The 17,245-nt window shown below is 42.2% G+C and overlaps 2 non-coding genes across 2 annotated transcripts; one reads left to right on the forward strand and one right to left on the reverse strand.

Annotated features, from left to right (window-relative positions):
- The first annotated feature begins 7,471 nt into the window (after positions 1-7,471).
- trnal-uag lies at positions 7,472-7,553 on the forward strand. The gene has a single exon. It is a non-coding gene; the product is annotated as a tRNA-Leu (tRNA).
- Positions 7,554-8,245: 692 nt separating this feature from the next.
- On the reverse strand, positions 8,246-8,317 carry trnac-gca. The gene has a single exon. It is a non-coding gene; the product is annotated as a tRNA-Cys (tRNA).
- Between the last annotated feature and the right edge of the window lie 8,928 nt (positions 8,318-17,245).

Consider the following 17,245-nt stretch of genomic DNA (forward strand, 5'->3'; position numbering starts at 1 on the left):
TTTGAAAGACTTCCTCTTTGTCTGGTATGATGCCATTGTTTAATTTATTTTCCCTTTGTTTCAACATTTAATGTGTTCACGAAGTAACTCTGAATTTAATAAAATCAGGACAGACTGAGAACTGCCTTAAGATCGATTGTCCTGCTGGAAGCTACAGGTAGGACAGTAATTATGTGGAGATATAATATCTCAAATATCACATGTTGTCATAATGTGGAGGAAATGGGCTGGAAGAGGACTTTTAACTTAGTGAAATAATATTTAAAATGCACATTACTGCTACTTTCATAACAGCAGCGGTCCAGAGAGAAAACGTTGAAGTGAATGGAGGTTTAGATGTAAACACCCATCTTTTTTTTCTTTTCCTTCTGAGGTTCAGAACATATCAGATGTTTCAGATGAATTAGTGATGTGTGAGTCACTCAAGAATCACTTCTCTGACTTACAAGTGACAATCCATTGTGTCCATTGAGTCATTTACTGGCTTGTCTCTGCTACTGCTAGCTAGGTATATATATATATATATATATATATATATATATATATATATATATATATATATATATGAGGTAGTCATTGTTTTTACATATTAATTTACATTTAATTTCATTACAGGTAAGTGGAGTTAAAACAGTAAAAGATGACTTAATACACGGACAACATATAATAGCATCATATAGGAACAGAACATAAAACATGGACAGCATATAAGGTTGAAGGTTAAAAAGGCATCTGGTTAAGAATGTGTCTGGAAACTAACTAAGAACAAATGTCAGTGTTATGGGTGGAGAATTTTTAACCTTTGCTTAAGACACAATTATTTATTTCCATGACGGTTGTTTGTTCCCGGAATGTGTGTGTGTGTGTGGCTTTGAATGACGAGACCATTACACAGAATTTAATGTTTTGTTTGGGAATACTCTCCTCGAGTTAATGCCCTGGTAATGCAGCTGTTTTTTATTTTATTTATTTATTTATTTTTTTGTTGATATTGTTCATAGGTGCAAAATTTTAAATTTCTACTTAAAACTCATTGGTCTTGGCCTTTGACCCTTAGTGAGAGTTGATTTCACTATTATTATAATCTTGATATATATATATATATATATATATATATATATATATATATATATATATATACATACATATATACGTTTTAAATCTTGGTTTTATTATTTTAGTTTTGGTCTTATTTTACATTGTTTTATTATCTTTTTAATTTTTTTGTCTTATTTTTTCTTACTGTCCAGCTCTTTGGTCTGAACCTACTTTATAAAGTACTTTATAAATAAAGTACTTTATAAATAAAGTTAGCTTTGAGTTGTTTTTCTCAACAAATGAATTCAGATGATTGCTGTGGGGCATCAGAGCCCCGGCTGAGAAACAAAAACAAAAGATAAAGAAGGCGAAGGCTCAACTCTAAAGATGTCACCATTAGGTAATAAAATGAAGTTAAAAATAAGAAGGAACCTTTTCCTGCCTGTGGACACTGTGATCTTGCTCTGGATGTAGAATATTAGAGCTTGTGTCCATGTTGGATATGATGAAACCCTCTGGAAAGCGGGAAGTCGTCCCGAGTCAAGGTGACAGTGACAGATTCAATCTGGAGCCGGCCGCTAACTGGCTCTTATCCCAGTGATGAAATTACCCTCAATGTTCTTTCTTGTTCCAGTCGTCTCACCTGCGTTTTCCCTTTACTTTTTCTGTTTCTGCCACCTGCTTCCCTTTCCTATCAGATCTTCCTCCTTCTGCTTCTTGAGTTTGTCTTTACTCCCTCGTACCCATTACTATTCCTCCAATTGCCCTCCTCTTTCATCTGTTTTACATATCTACTTATCCGTTTATCCCCCATTCACCCTCCAGCCTTTGGATAAGGGGCTTTGTGCCATTTAGAAATCACTGCAGAGCTGCCTTTTACAGTCTGTCTGCACATCTGAAAGGAAAGAAGAAAGGAGGAAGAAAAGAGAGAAATGAGTTTAAACAGACAAGCCATAAATCATCTCCGAGCAGCCCACCCTCAGTGTGCATGCTTGTTTATCAGACGGGCCAATTATACTGCAAACTACCTCAAATACAGCTTAGCATGTGCAGACACTAATGATGGTCAGACCACCAAATTTAATGCTATTTACTCTCAAAATATATTTAGATGAACTCAGTCATGCAGTTCAGCAAGCAAAGGTCATGAAAAGATTACAAAGCAAGAGAAAAAATGTCTGAAAATGACTTTGCATTTCTTTTTGTCCATTACTTTTAATTGATTTTTAACATCAAAACATTGCTGTAAGTCTAAGAGTTTTCATTAAGATATGGACCTCATGAAATGAAACCAATTTGCCTGAGAGTCTATTACCAATGAAATTATAACTTGAACATTGGCTCCCAACAATTATGACTTCATAAAATATTCAGGGAATAAATATTTACCCCATAAAAAAAGACTCCAGCTAAACGGGTTAAATAATTACCTACAGCTGCACTCTGGTGCTGAAACACCGGCCTCGTTTACACGGAGCACTTTTAATCTGATCCAACATCCAATCAGAATAAAAATGTGTCACGTAAACAACGGTTTTGTTAGAAACTGAACGAGTTAAGGATTTTTGTGTATTTCAGTGTTCAAAAGGTTAAAAATAAAGGAAGGATGGGCTTTATGATCGTATTAAATCTGTCTATCGGACAACTTTATGCAGCGTCCGTGTAAACATGCCAGCTCTCCGATCAGACTGATTTCAGTCGGATAGATGAAATATTGTCTATGTAAACGTAGCTAATGATGCAAGACCAGGTGAATTTATTTGTATAGCACATTTCATGTACAAGATAATTCAAAGTGCTTTACATAAAACACTACAGCAAGGATGCAGAAAACAATACAAGTGCATAAAAAACAAAGATTAAAAGAAATAAAATTAATGAAATAAAAACAGAAAGAAGATGCTAAAATAAAATAGATAAAATGCAAGCAATAAAGCTCCAGTGTGGGGAAAGACGGTATTAAAACATGGAAGCAGAATGTGGAGGTTTGATCGGCTCGAACTTACTGAAGACTTGATGTGATGGATCTGACACGAGGCTTAGAATGGAAACTGCTTCACACCTTCATCCTCACTGACTAAAGCGTTTCCTTCAATTTATCTTTCATTTTGAAATAAAGAATTTACTAACAAGCCAGAGCTTTTTAAAATGGATTTTCTCTTCTCCTAAAGCACTGTGTGAAAGTTAGCATTCGAAGAGCACCGTCAAAGTTCAGCTTCTGACTTACTGACGTTGTGATCTGGTGCCTGATTGGGAGGAGGAGGCGGTTTATCTCCAGGCCACTGAGGTTTTTGCTCCCGATGTAGCAGAAAGTGTGCTGGCACATCACTAGAGTCACCTCAGATGGTTTCAACAGTTCCTTCTCCTACTTCCTGCCAGCTGAATGTGTGTGAATGAAATGATCTGAAAGTGTCACACTGATTCACTTGAATAAACTGGCAGTGGAACTCTAAAGTCTGCTCCATATATTTCAGCTGCTGTCAGCTCATCTGTGAACCATTTGAGACCTAAGGTTACATCAGCCGACATAAAACATTACAGCATCACTCTGAGCCTCAAATGAGTGAGAAAATGAACTGAGCCGATCGTTTCTTTCTCTCCTTATCTCCAAATTAGAAGTAAATGATCTTCATCACTCAGAATATTGTAAGAGGCTCTGGCACAAGTTTCTTTTGCAAGTTTGGAAAATAGATTCAAAATAGAAGTCTTTTTAAAAAGTTCTGTCTGTCTGTCTGTCTGTCTGTCTGTCTGTCTGTCTGTCTGTCTGTCTGTCTGTCGGTCTGTCTGTCGAGTGTAGAAATGGAGATGTTGAGGTTTACTTTTGTAGGATTCCACCTCATTGGTCCAGCTTCAAAATAAGCAGCCATCCTCTCACCAGGCTCTTCATCATGTAGTCTTGATTATAACTGTAGATGTACTGGAGTTTTCAATCTTCAAGCACTCTTGCAATTTAGGGAAAGAAAATCTCTAATCTGACTGCATCTTGTTGTTGTACAGCTTCAAAAAAAAATTTGATTAAACAGTTGCACATGCAACAAAGGCCTGCTGTTGTCACACATGATTGTTTTGGTCTTGACAGACTGTATGTAGCACGTCATTTTTAAGATGTTCTATCTGTGTGTACCAGAACTGTTGTGTACTGCAGAGTCGGGGAGGTACAGTCTGTTCATGGAGAACACAGCGTCACTTCCCCCCCTGCAGTTCATCTTCCTCAGTTATTGCCCTCAACTATTTCTGTCTGTGTATTTTATTAAATTAGTTTTAGACACCACAGACACAATATATCTGCCTTGTTTATTTTATTTTATTTTTTGCTAATTAATGTTGAAATCAATTAAATTTGTGCAGCGCTTTCAACCCATAATGAGCTTTATTTGCCTTGTGACATGCATTTCTGTTTCTAAAAGACAGTATGTCAGAATAAAAAACGTGTATGATTCTGGTTTATCTGGTATCTGGTTTATTTGCTGAAGTGCAGACCAGTGGATAAGTGTTTAGACAGGTGATTGCCCAGATGGTAAATGGTCTGTATTTATATAGCACTTTTACTTTACCTGGAATGATATTCAAAGCGCTTTACATTATACATCACATTCACCCATTCACACACACATCCACACACTGATGGCAGAAGCTGCCATGCAAAGCACTCAACCACAACGCATCAGGATTTGGGGTTGGACCACTCTACCCACTGAACACTTGACCCCTACCCAACCTAGGGGTAGTCGGGTCGGTAACAAATCAAAACGGAACAAAACTTAAAGTATGCACAATAATTTATTACAATACAAACGGGTTCAAGTGTTACATAACAACCAAGGTAAGTAAAGAGATCCTAATTAACGCAAGGTGTCCTCATTCGAGGTTAGAATTAACCAAACACAAGCTATTCTTAACCAAACAAAGTCCACTATAATTCCTAATGTATCACAAACCAAAATATTACTCTTACTCCCTTAAACAGAGTTTTTATATACACCAAATCAAGTATATTCAACAAACAAACAAAAGGTGTCTGCTAAACCAAGGAATACAAAAGAGGGCGCAGAATCTCAAACAATAACCTATTCCGGTGTCTAAACAAATAACTAAAGGGAAGATTAATGCTCCTACAAACCACCAAGGTTCTCAGTCCAGCTACTACATCAAGCACAATCCCAGCACTGGCAAGCTGTGGGCCGAAGGAACACAGCTGCCATGATCAGCGTTGCTGCCTCCTTTTTATAAGCCAGGCGTCGTGCTGGTTGGCTGAAGAGGAGGAAGTGCGGTGAAGGAGTCGTCCACTAAGGTGTCGGAGGCTTGTCTCCTCCGAAGGAAGGTAGAGCCGACGGCGACCAATCCCCAGGAAGGAGGAAGAAGGAGGAGGTCTCAGAGGCGAGGTGCAGGGTGCAGGCTATGCAGCATCTCACTAGCACGTACCCAGGCCAGAGGCCAGGGGACGTGACAACACTGGACCAGAATATGGACTCTGAGAGCAAAGAACTCTATTACAGGTTTTCTCAATTAATTTGGCTCATTTCTTGAAACTGAAATTACTTTCTCAAAACTCTAAGATAATTTGTCAAAACAGTTCAGCACAACACTTGCAAAAGCTCATCTCTACCAAAACTGTCCACTCGTGCTTCAGAACTAAATACCTTTCCTAGAAAATCTATTCAATTCAATTCAATTCATTCAATTGAAATTTTGAGGAGTCTCTTGGCTTAGCACACATAAATAACAAAACAGATAAATAACAGACATATAAAAAGTAAAAAGTGCAGATATAAAATATAAAAAACAACTACAGAAAATGAGAGAATTCAGAGCAGACAGTAATATTTACAGGGAAGATAAAGTGCATCCTAGTGGAAGGATGGAAGTCTGTGTGTGTGTGTATGTGTGTCTGAAAAGGTGCGACTCTTAGGTAGTCTCATCATTGTTGGATATGATACCCACCACAGTGGTATCATCTGGATGGCAGAGCAGTCCTGTGTGAAGTGGGTGAAGAGGCCGGGTCGAGCACACAACCCTGCAGCGTTCCAGTGTTGGGGATCAGTGGTGAAGATGTTGACCTCCCTATCCTCACCACCTGGGCCTGTTGGTGAGGAAGTCCTTGATCCAGATGCAGACTGATGCTGACACACCCAGGTTGTGGAGCTTCAGGGGCAGCACGTCTGGGAGAACAGTGTTAAAGGCTGAGCTGAGGTCCACAAACAGCATCCTAACATAGGTGTTGGGATGCTGCAGGTGAGTCAGGGCCGTGTGAAGTGCTGTGGAGACAGCATCCTCTGTAGAACGCTTCTTCCTGTAGGTGAATTACAGGCGTCCGGACCGGCAGGTAGGGTGACCTTAATGTGCTTTAGGAGGATCCGCTGGAAACCCCTGATGAAGACTGAGGTGAGAGCAATGGAGTGGTAATCTTTGAGGCAGGTAGTGCTGGTTGTTTTGTGTTTGGCACAGGTACAATGATGAAGGAATTCAGGCAGGAAAAGCTGCGGAGACAGAAAACCTGTCCCCAGTTGGTCTGCACACAATTTTAGGGTCCGACCTGACACCTCATCTCCTCCTCCTCAGGTCACTTGGTGCAGCTGCAGGGTGAGAGGCTGGTGTGTTTCTGGCTGTGGAGGGTGAACAGTACTTCTGCTGCTTGGAGTGTTGAAATGTGCAAAGAAGCTGTTTAAGGGTTCAGGCAGAGTGAAGACATGGCCTCTGGGCACCCAAATTTGAACTGGGGACATGTTGATCTGCAGTCAAACGCTCTACCACTGAGCTATACCTCCTCCTATAAATACACACTGCCGTCAAAATGGAAAGATCCGTCTCAATTACTTTTGCTCATTTGTTGAAATAGATCGGATGTTGTCAACAGTCTTTGTGTTTTTGCCAAAATAACCTAGATCAGGGATCTCTGACTCCAGCCCTCGTGAGCGACTGTCCTGCAGGTTTTAGATGTTTCCTACTACAACACACCTCTGCACGAGCCTGTTAATGACCCAGTGATTTGAGTCAGGTGTGTTGCATCAGGGTAGAATCCAAAACCTGCAGGACAGTAGCTCACGAGGACTGGAGATGGGATGTTGCGTAGGACCGCTTTGCAAAATAACTTTGGTAGTTTGGCCGAGTTGTTGAAGGCGCTGGAGTTAGGCTCCAGTCTCTGTGGAGGTGTGGGTTAAAATTCCATCATCATTGTTGTTGAAGCACAGTAATCACTTGCTGAGGGTTATATCGAGTTAGTGGTTCCTTTGAAGGTCTTCCATCATTCTTACAAGGATGTTTTAACAGCTAAATTATTGTTCAATATCTTTTGGCTGGGCCAACCATAATCCATCCACGGAGGAGCAGAGTGGTGCAGTAGAAGATCACTGGGTCTGTACCCATAGGTTGATGGATCAAAACTCTGCTAGGGGTGTGTGATTTTCTAATCCCTGTTCAAAAGGACGAGCAGTATGGTAGTGTGGCCGAGTGGTCGAAGGCGCTGGATTTAGGCTCCAGTCTCTATGGAGGCGTGGGTTCAAATCCCACCACTGCCATTGCTGTTTCTGAAGGAAAACAGAACTCTGCTGCAAAAACAACATTTAGTGACTCCAAGTAGTTTGCTGTCTGGGCCAATTATCAATCACTAATGTAATCAGTGGCACAGCGGAATGGTGGTGGGCCCATAAGATACACAATACCTTATTCAGCACTGCTGGACAATATGGTGCGAGACTCAGTGGTTACTGGATTATCGGAGAGTGAAAGCCAGTGTACCAGCAAATCTTATTGCTCATGAACCAGTTCCAACTGCCGTGTGCCGTGCTTTGTTTTGGACCCCTGTGATGCTTTGGACCCGGTGTTACAGAGATGCACTAGGAGGAACCAGGCTGTGCCAGTCCCTCTGCAGCTGCTTCCAGAGGGAGACCCGGCTGACAGGTTGGGGATATGACAGCCAATGCTGGGCTTACACCAGAAATTTTAACAGCTGTAGACTAAAAACAGAAGTCTTTAGGAAATCTTATGAGTCTGGTGTGTTTTTGGTTTGTACACAATTTTAGCGTCCCACCTGACAACCTCCTCAGGTCACTTGCTGCAGGGTGAGAGGCTGATGTGCTTCTGGCTGTGGAGGGCGAACAGTACTTCTGCTGCTTGGAATGTTGAAATGTGCAAAGAAGCAGTTTAAGGTTCAGGCAGAACCTTTAAACCCTGGTCTCTGCGCAAGAGGAAAGTATCCAATTCCTCTTAGAGGGGGCACCCAGATTTGAACTGGGGACCTGTTGATCTGCAGTCAAACACTCTACCACTGAGTTATACCCCCTTCTACAAATACACCATGATGTCAAAATGGAAAGATCCTTCTAGGCCCCCAGTCTCTATGGAGAAGGGTTGCATCTAAAAGTTGCAGGATGGTAGATCTTGAGAACCAGACTTGGGCACCCCTGCACTAGGAGGAACCAGGCAGTGCCATATATCGAAACATTTGCCAGAAGATGTGAGCTGGTAGTTTTCTAGTCTTTTGCAAATCTTTTAAAAGTCTTCTGGTGTAAATCCAGCATTAGACAACATCATTGGTTTGTCACAACGTTACATTAACTTTCCTACACTGGGGGGAGAACAGACAAACAAAACAATGCAGTTTGCAGCAACGTCTGGTTATCCTAATAGCTGCTATTAATGCACTAAAGTTGGAATAAGAGCAGCTGATTAAATGAAAAGAATAAAATAAAAAATAAACAAAATAATCCTGGAGGGAAATTGCAAATTGGAAATGAAATCTGCTGTCATTAAAGCATTTTCATTCTCTTAACGTCCATATGTGATTCAACATGTGGCTCACCAATGTTGTGGCTCATTGGCCTAGGTCCACAATAATTGAGGTGACTGCTTCATCTGCAGGATATGCGCCGTATTCCGTTGTTGAAAACGAGGGTTTCAGGCGGCTAATGAAAGCATAAGAACCGCGCCACGTTATGGTGTGTGCAGACGTCTTTCTGAAGAAGTCATCCCACCATGTAGCAGTCAGTAAAAGAACATGTGAAAAGTAGCTTCAGTCATTCATGCTAAGACTCAGCAAAGCAGATGCAAACTGGAGGCTGGAGGTCTAGAAGTGATGCAATGCTTAGGAAACATACAAGAGGTGAAGTTGTTCTTATTTTATTTGATTAATTTTTTCTCACAAAGCTTTTTTAGTGTTGTCCCAATTTCTGTCCAGACAGTCTTTATCTCAAACAGCTCCTTGTCCACCTGGTTAATGTTGGTAATCGTGTCCTTCTGCACCTGCAGAGAGACATTCTGATGTTTTTTGAAAACAAAGGAATAAATGAGCAGCATCCTCCTCTCTGGCGTGTCTTCCCTCTGACACGGCGTTGACAGCACCTGCTGCCCTCCTCCGCCTTTCTGACCCTGGTGATGACCACGCCGTCCCCACCAGATAAAACCTTTTCTAGTTTTTCAACGTGGTCCATCAGCATCTCAGTATCACATTCTCAAGAAATCCGCTTCTTCCCTCGTTTTCCTTTCTGAGCCATCATGGAAATGATATGATGAATATTTGTTACAGATGTTCACCTGAGCTTTTATAGCCACCATGTGGGCGGGGCAAGGTGCTCCTTCATGTGCACCAAATTTAAAGTTGATTTTGATTTATAAACAGGTGTGTACACTCTAATATAAATCTGGAAGATTTGTGCCCTGCATTTTCCTTTTTTCCCTACATATGCCACCTGTAGTCTGCTTTGCTACGCACAATTTTATAAACAAGACCACCAGATCTCAGTCCAGTAGAGCAGCTTTGGGATGTGGTAGAACGGGAGATTCTCATCATGGATGCAGCCGACAAACCTGGAGCAACTATGTGATGCTGTCATGTCATGTTTACTTAGTTAAATCCAGTTGGTGACTTATTGTTTGGCCAGGCCGTGTATTTAACAGCTTCTTTGCGTATTCATAATCCAATCATACATCAGAACAAGACCAAATCATCTGTACAACAGCTGCTTCTGAGGCAGAAATCCATTTTAAACAGTGGCACAAGATGACCTCCACAAGACAAACACTGGAAGGTCATGTTTTACTAAATGTTTTAGATTATCCTACAAACGTCCCTTTAAAATCTACAATCCACCCTCTAAAAAAGTCCAAGCTTTGCAGTCCTGTCAAAATCTGTTCCAGCAGAACATGTTGCTTTTGGCAGCATGTGCAGAACTGTAGATACAATTAATTGCTTTGATTTTCTGTCTTTTAAGCGACAAAGATAGAAAACATGCAGCATGTAACACACAGGTGTTCCCCTCTGTACCTCCACACAGAGTTATGAGATTAATATTGATCATAATGACTGTCTTTAGCTAAAATGATATCCCAAACACAGTAAGAATGATGGGTCTATAATGAGATTAAATAAAAGAGACAGTCTATGGATGGATGCCTGTGTCCCATTGAAGCACAAAGCTGTTTGATGCATGTACAAAGGCTCCACAAGAGTATGGATCTCTCTGCTGTTTAATTGGATTACACAAGAAATGGGCTGTGTATTGCTGAAGCTTAAGAAGATCTGAAAGGCTGAGTTGAAGAAGAAGAAAAAAGGAAGAACAGAGACTTGATGGAATAAAGGTATAAGATTAAAGAAGGGAGAGATATTCTAAGAGGCAATATGACAAACAGGATGGGAGGGAGATGTTCATTAGTGGAGAGAGGAACACTGAAACAGAAACATGCAGAAAATGGTTAAAGAGATTTCAACAAGAATAAAAGCGAGTAAAGAGAGGACATTGATCCTGAGAGAAATGGAGAAAGTATGGTTATTATTTGTGCTGAGGGTCCCCTCAGGCAAATTAGAGCCAGACCCCATGCAGAAAAACCTGACTGCTTCCCTTTGATCTTCCCTCTAATCAGATTGGAGCTCAGGGGGGCAGAACATTGTATTGCCTCTTATCTTTTTGAAAAGTCCATGTGTGCGTTATTATGAATATCTGTTTGTGTATGCATGGGGCGGGGGTTCATGAGTGCTCTGTCTGCATCTGTGGCTGAGTTGTTGTGTTTTTCGATGATGAACTGGGAAGACTCCAGCCGATAAATGAATGAAATGTGTTTGCTTTTATTTTACTTGTTTCATTTTGTTAGGAGGCGTGTATTTGCATCCCCTCCCCGTTTTCATTGCAAGCTTTTTTTGTATTTTTTTTATTTAACCAGGGAGTCCCATTGAGATTCAGAATCTCTTTTACAAGAGAGACCTGGCCAAAGTAGCAGCCAAATACAGTTTACAAATACATAAAGATTAAGCAAAATAAACACATTCCTCACAGACTGCAACTCTAGGTCAGGTTAGCTGATGGAACTGATAAAAGAGGTGTCAGAAACTATATGTATCAAATACAGCACAATATGGTTATGAGCAAGTTATAGCAAATTAAAATGCTCCAAAAATGACACTACAACATGCAAAAATGTGGAAAATATGCTTTACCTGACTTGTTCTGTGGTAGGTTTTACTGTAGAACATAAATGTTACAGGGTTGTTATAAACCTAATCTGTGAATATAACATTAATCTGTGGAATTAATGCAGTCATTTTGTTTAACATATTAACACATAAAGAACAAAGTTATCATTCATACCATTTTGAAAATCCAAATTTGGCCAAAAGAAGCTGATTTTGGCATGTAGGTGCCAAATGAAACAAATGTGTTTTACACATTGTTTTTTTCTTTAGTTTGTTTAATTAATTAATTATTTTTTTTTACATTTTCTGATCATCATATCCTTCAGATATCAGCAGGACCACAGAAGACCTGCGAGTGCAGCCAAAATTGAAAATCTTTTGACTTTAGTAGTTTTAAGGCAGCATGGTGGGAAGTTCACAGCTGGCTTGAACTCTTAAACCAACTGGACTGCCTGTTATTCTCCTTGCAAATATTTTAGCCCTCCTAAAAGCCCAGACACTGTTGATGCACCATCAGGATACAAGAATTGAAAGAAGGTACTTCTAGATTTTCCATCCATGACAAATCTAAGAGGCACAATGATTGGATGTAGAGATCCATCTCAGAGCCGAAGCTAGTAATGCTACGTTGGAGAAATCCATCACAGAGTTGTAGCTATATTTATATATTCACAAAATATAACTGTAATTGAATTGCTGTTAGTGGCTTAATTATACAGTAAATTTTAAATCCTTGAATGCAGTCTTTATTGTGTTATCACTCATGAATGTGCCTCTACAACAAAGCAGCTGGTCCCAGCCTCCACCCCCTCTCTTATGTTGACCTAGAACCGCCACACATACAGTATAACAGCAACAGTAGAACAACTTGAAATTCACAAAAGAAGGGACAAGTTTTTTTTTTTTTTTTTTTTTTTTGCCAGATGACATGTCTGCATTTCATCATTTCACTTGTCAGTGCTCCCTGCTCCTCCTGGAAAGTATCTGTTCAATCTGTTCACGGCCCTAAATCCTCCCACAAATGATGCAACCCCAGACCAATAAATGACAAGACTCATTACAGGAAAAAGACCTTTAATCACTCTTTGAGATTATAAAGTGAAAGCCAAGAGATGGAGTTTAAACTACACACACAAAAAAAAACAAAAAAAAAAAACCAAAATCAAATGAGAAATTTATCATGTCTTATCATCCTCATAATCAGTACAGCATAGACTATTTAGGTTGGTCTCAAACCATGCATTCACTTAAACTTCTAAAGTCTAAGATTTAGCCATTTTGTACTCTAATATAAACCACAAAACCATAAAAGGTTGGCATCTGGGTCAACACTCTGAGTCAAAAGCACCTACTCTGGACTTCCAAATTCCAACTTTTGTTTTGCATTATCAGCATAGAGTCTTTTTCCAGATTCAGTTTCTTAGTTTTGTTGTGAGATATCTTTTAGTTTCTTCTTGCTTCTCTTCCACATTTCCCAGAAGTTCCCAGAATATTTATCCAGTCATTGTCAACATTTGTTTGGAAGATTCACCTCTTACATTATAGGTTTCAAAGTGTGCAGCATCTCCAGTGAGTCCCGAATTTTTTGTCTGTGGTGACAAAAGATGACACTTCACTGGTGTTTTCAAAGCACATATAAAAAGCTGAATGAAAATAGCAAAATGATTCATCCATCCATCCACCCGTCCATCCATCTGTTCGTCTGTTTGTTCGTCCCTCCGTCTGTCCGTCCGTCCGTCCGTCCGTCCATACCATCCATCCATCCATTGTCTATACCAATAAGCAGGTATATATTTCTATTTCCTGTCACATCTCCACTCTGTCCCCCTGCCATCTGTCATCCATCTATCCATCAAGCATCCGTCCATTCATTTTCTACTGCTTACCTGGGGTTGGGTCATGGGGACAGCAGCCTAGGACTGCATTCCTTCTCCTGCTTTACTTAAACATGACCCAACATTGGAATGCTACATATTAGAAGAGCCACTTATTCCAAAGGGTAGGTTCAGTGTTGGCATAAAATTAAATCAAAGCTGAGAATTGTGTCTTGGATGTAGTTTCACACCAATTATTTCAAGTAAAAGAGAAAGCTGTCTTAGGAAAATTATTAATTATTATTATTTTTCTGGTGTACAATGACTCTATTATCTGTTCTTACTATGCGTCTCAGCATAATCAAAGTTCCTCAGAGAGTCTGGAATGAACTCCGTGAGGAAGGATAACATAATCCATTATGTCTGCAGGAAATCAGGTATCCTGGGCAACAGTGTTAACAGCCAGCGAGTTTCAGTTAGTCCTGGTTGGTCATTGGTGTTCAGTCATATCCAGTACCACAGATGTTTTATTTTATTTTTTGGATACTTGGCTACTTTTCCCCCACATTTCATTCCAGTTCTTTATACCAGAAATGTTTTTTCTGGTTTGCCCTATGATGGACTGGCAACCCTGCCTCTTGCTTAATGAAATGAAAATAAATTAAATGAAATATTAATCCCAGAGGGAAATTAAAATGTTGCTGTAGTTTTCTTTTGTGTGTGTGTGTTCAAGATAAAGTGATTGTTTCTTCTCCATCTCACAAACTGACTGACCAGTTCTCTGTTCTCAGCTTCTTGTCCATCACTGAAACATCCCACAGCTGCAGAGTAATCAGAGTATTTCTGCATATGACAGGACTCAGAGTTGTATTGGAAGTCTGAGGTGTACAGTGCGAAGACAAATGGTGGGAGTACAGCTCCAGAGCTGCTGACCACCATCTCAGACACACAACCTTTCAGTAACACAAACTATAGTAATTTTGTTGGCCAGTCATAAATACAGGTGGTAGTGGAGGTGTCCACCTAGAATTTATGGAGCTTCTTACATAGCTTCTCAGAGAGCATCTGAACGTTGAGAAATAAAAAACACATGATCCTCAAAGTGCTCCCTGATTGGCCCAGATGTGAGCAGGTAGATGATGGTGTCTTCAACCGCATGAACATTGCGATAAGCAAACTGTAATTGGTCCTGAAAGGTCCTGACTTATTGAAGTGAGCCAATAATCGTCTCTGCAGGACTCATGATGTGAGATGTTAGGACAACTGGTCATCTGTCATCTGCAAAGTCATCTGGTTCAGATTGTTGGGATTTTTTTGGGTACTGGAACAAGGCAGGATGTTTTCCACAGCAAAAATCAGACTGGTGTTGAAAAGGTGCTGAAGAATCCAAACATAGTTGCTCTGAGCAGGTTTTCACAACACTGGAGCTGACGTCATCTAGACCTGCAGCCTTGTTCCGGTTCAGTCTCTCCAGTTGTTTTTTCACCTGACTAAAGGAGACAGGGTGGAGGCAGAGGAGGTCTCAGGAGACACATGGACTACAGGTGGAGACAGTGGAGATCTTAGGAGACAGACAGGCTAGAGGTGCAGGCAGAGGAGGTCTCGGGAGACAGACAGGCTAGAGATGGAGGCAGAGGAGGTCACAGAAGACAGACAGGCTAGAGGTGGAGACAGAGGAGGTCACAGGAGACAGACAGGCTAGAGGTGGAGACAGAGGAGGTCTCGGGAGACAGACAGGCTAGAGACGGAGGCAGAGGAGGTCCAGGAGACAGACAGGCTTGAGGTAGAGGCAGAGGAGGTCACAGGAGACAGACAGGCTAGAGGTGGAGACAGAGGAGGTCACAGGAGACAGACAGGCTAGAGGTGGAAACAGAGGAAGTCACAGGAGACAGACAGGCTAGAGATGGAGGCAGAGGAAGTCACAGGAGACAGACAGGCTAGAGATGGAGGCAGAGGAGGTCACAGAAGACAGACAGGCTAGAGGTGGAGACAGAGGAGGTCACAGGAGACAGACAGGCTAGAGGTAGAGACAGAGGAGGTCCAGGAGACAGACAGGCTAGAGGTGGAGACAGAGGAGGTCACAGGAGACAGACAGGCTAGAGGTGGAAACAGAGGAGGTCACAGGAGACAGACAGGCTAGAGGTGGAGACAGAGGAGGTCACAGGAGACAGACAGGCTAGAGGTGGAGACAGAGGAGGTCACAGGAGACAGACAGGCTAGAGGTGGAAACAGAGGAAGTCACAGGAGACAGACAGGCTAGAGATGGAGGCAGAGGAAGTCACAGGAGACAGACAGGCTAGAGATGGAGGCAGAGGAGGTCACAGAAGACAGACAGGCTAGAGGTGGAGACAGAGGAGGTCACAGGAGACAGACAGGCTAGAGGTGGAGACAGAGGAGGTCACAGGAGACAGACAGGCTAGAGGTAGAGACAGAGGAGGTCCAGGAGACAGACAGGCTAGAGGTGGGGACAGAGGAGGTCCAGGAGACAGACAGGCTTGAGGTAGAGGCAGAGGAGGTCACAGGAGACAGACAGGCTAGAGGTGGAGACAGAGGAGGTCACAGGAGACAGACAGGCTAGAGGTGGAGACAGAGGAGGTCACAGGAGACAGACAGGCTAGAGGTAGAGACAGAGGAGGTCCAGGAGACAGACAGGCTAGAGGTGCGGACAGAGGAGGTCCAGGAGACAGACAGGCGAGAGGTGGAGGCAGAGGAGGTCACAGGAGACAGACAGGCTAGAGGTGGAGGCAGAGGAGGTCACAGGAGACAGACAGGCGAGAGGTGGAGACAGAGGAGGTCACAGGAGACAGACAGACTAGAGGTGGAGACAGAGGAAGTCACAGGAGACAGACAGACTAGAGGTAGAGACAGAGGAGGTCTTGGGAGACAGACAGGCTAGAGACGGAGGCAGAGGAGGTCCAGGAGACAGACAGGCTTGAGGTAGAGGCAGAGGAGGTCACAGGAGACAGACAGGCTAGAGGTGGAGACAGAGGAGGTCACAGGAGACAGACAGGCTAGAGGTAGAGACAGAGGAGGTCCAGGAGACAGACAGGCTAGAGGTGGGGACAGAGGAGGTCACAGGAGACAGACAGGCTAGAGGTGGAGACAGAGGAGGTCACAGGAGACAGACAGGCTAGAGGTGGAGGCAGAGGAGGTCACAGGAGACAGACAGGCGAGAGGTGGAGACAGAGGAGGTCACAGGAGACAGACAGACTAGAGGTGGAGACAGAGGAAGTCACAGGAGACAGACAGACTAGAGGTAGAGACAGAGGAGGTCCAGGAGACAGACAGGCTAGAGGTGGAGGCAGAGGAGGTCACAGGAGACAGACAGGCTAGTGGTGGAGGCAGAGGAGGTCACAGGAGACAGACAGGCTAGAGGTGGAGACAGAGAGGGTCACAGGAGACAGACAGGCGAGAGGTGGAGACAGAGGAGGTCACAGGAGACAGACAGGCTAGAGGTGGAAACAGAGGAAGTCACAGGAGACAGACAGGCTAGAGATGGAGGCAGAGGAGGTCATAGTATATTCTGATGTGGATGACATGAGGCTGTGTGACGGTCAATGACTGAGCTGCAGGGTGACAGAGTGGAAGTGTGGCCGGAAATATATACCTACTTATTCTACATTGGTATCGATGGATGGATGGATGCTAGAGATGTGACGTTCATGAACGAATCGATTCTTTTGAACGACTCTTTTAAATGAACGATGGGAATCGATTCACAACTGTGAGCCGTTCATTTGTGAGCCATTCTTTTTATATACAATTTTTTACACTGCCTTCATCAAATGAAATCAAATCAAACATTATAAAGCACTTTTCATACCATAGGCAACACAAAATTCTTTACATGATTAAAACCATAAGAATAAAAACACTCAATGAAATCTTTCATACAGTCACACGCACACACGTATACACACACGCCAAGTCCAACCCCCCCCCACCCCCGCCCCCTTTCAGGCTAAAAATGACTGAATGAATAAATAAGTAA

Source organism: Melanotaenia boesemani, chromosome 7, assembly GCF_017639745.1.
Source record: "Melanotaenia boesemani isolate fMelBoe1 chromosome 7, fMelBoe1.pri, whole genome shotgun sequence".
Classification (NCBI taxonomy): Eukaryota; Metazoa; Chordata; class Actinopteri; order Atheriniformes; family Melanotaeniidae; genus Melanotaenia; species Melanotaenia boesemani.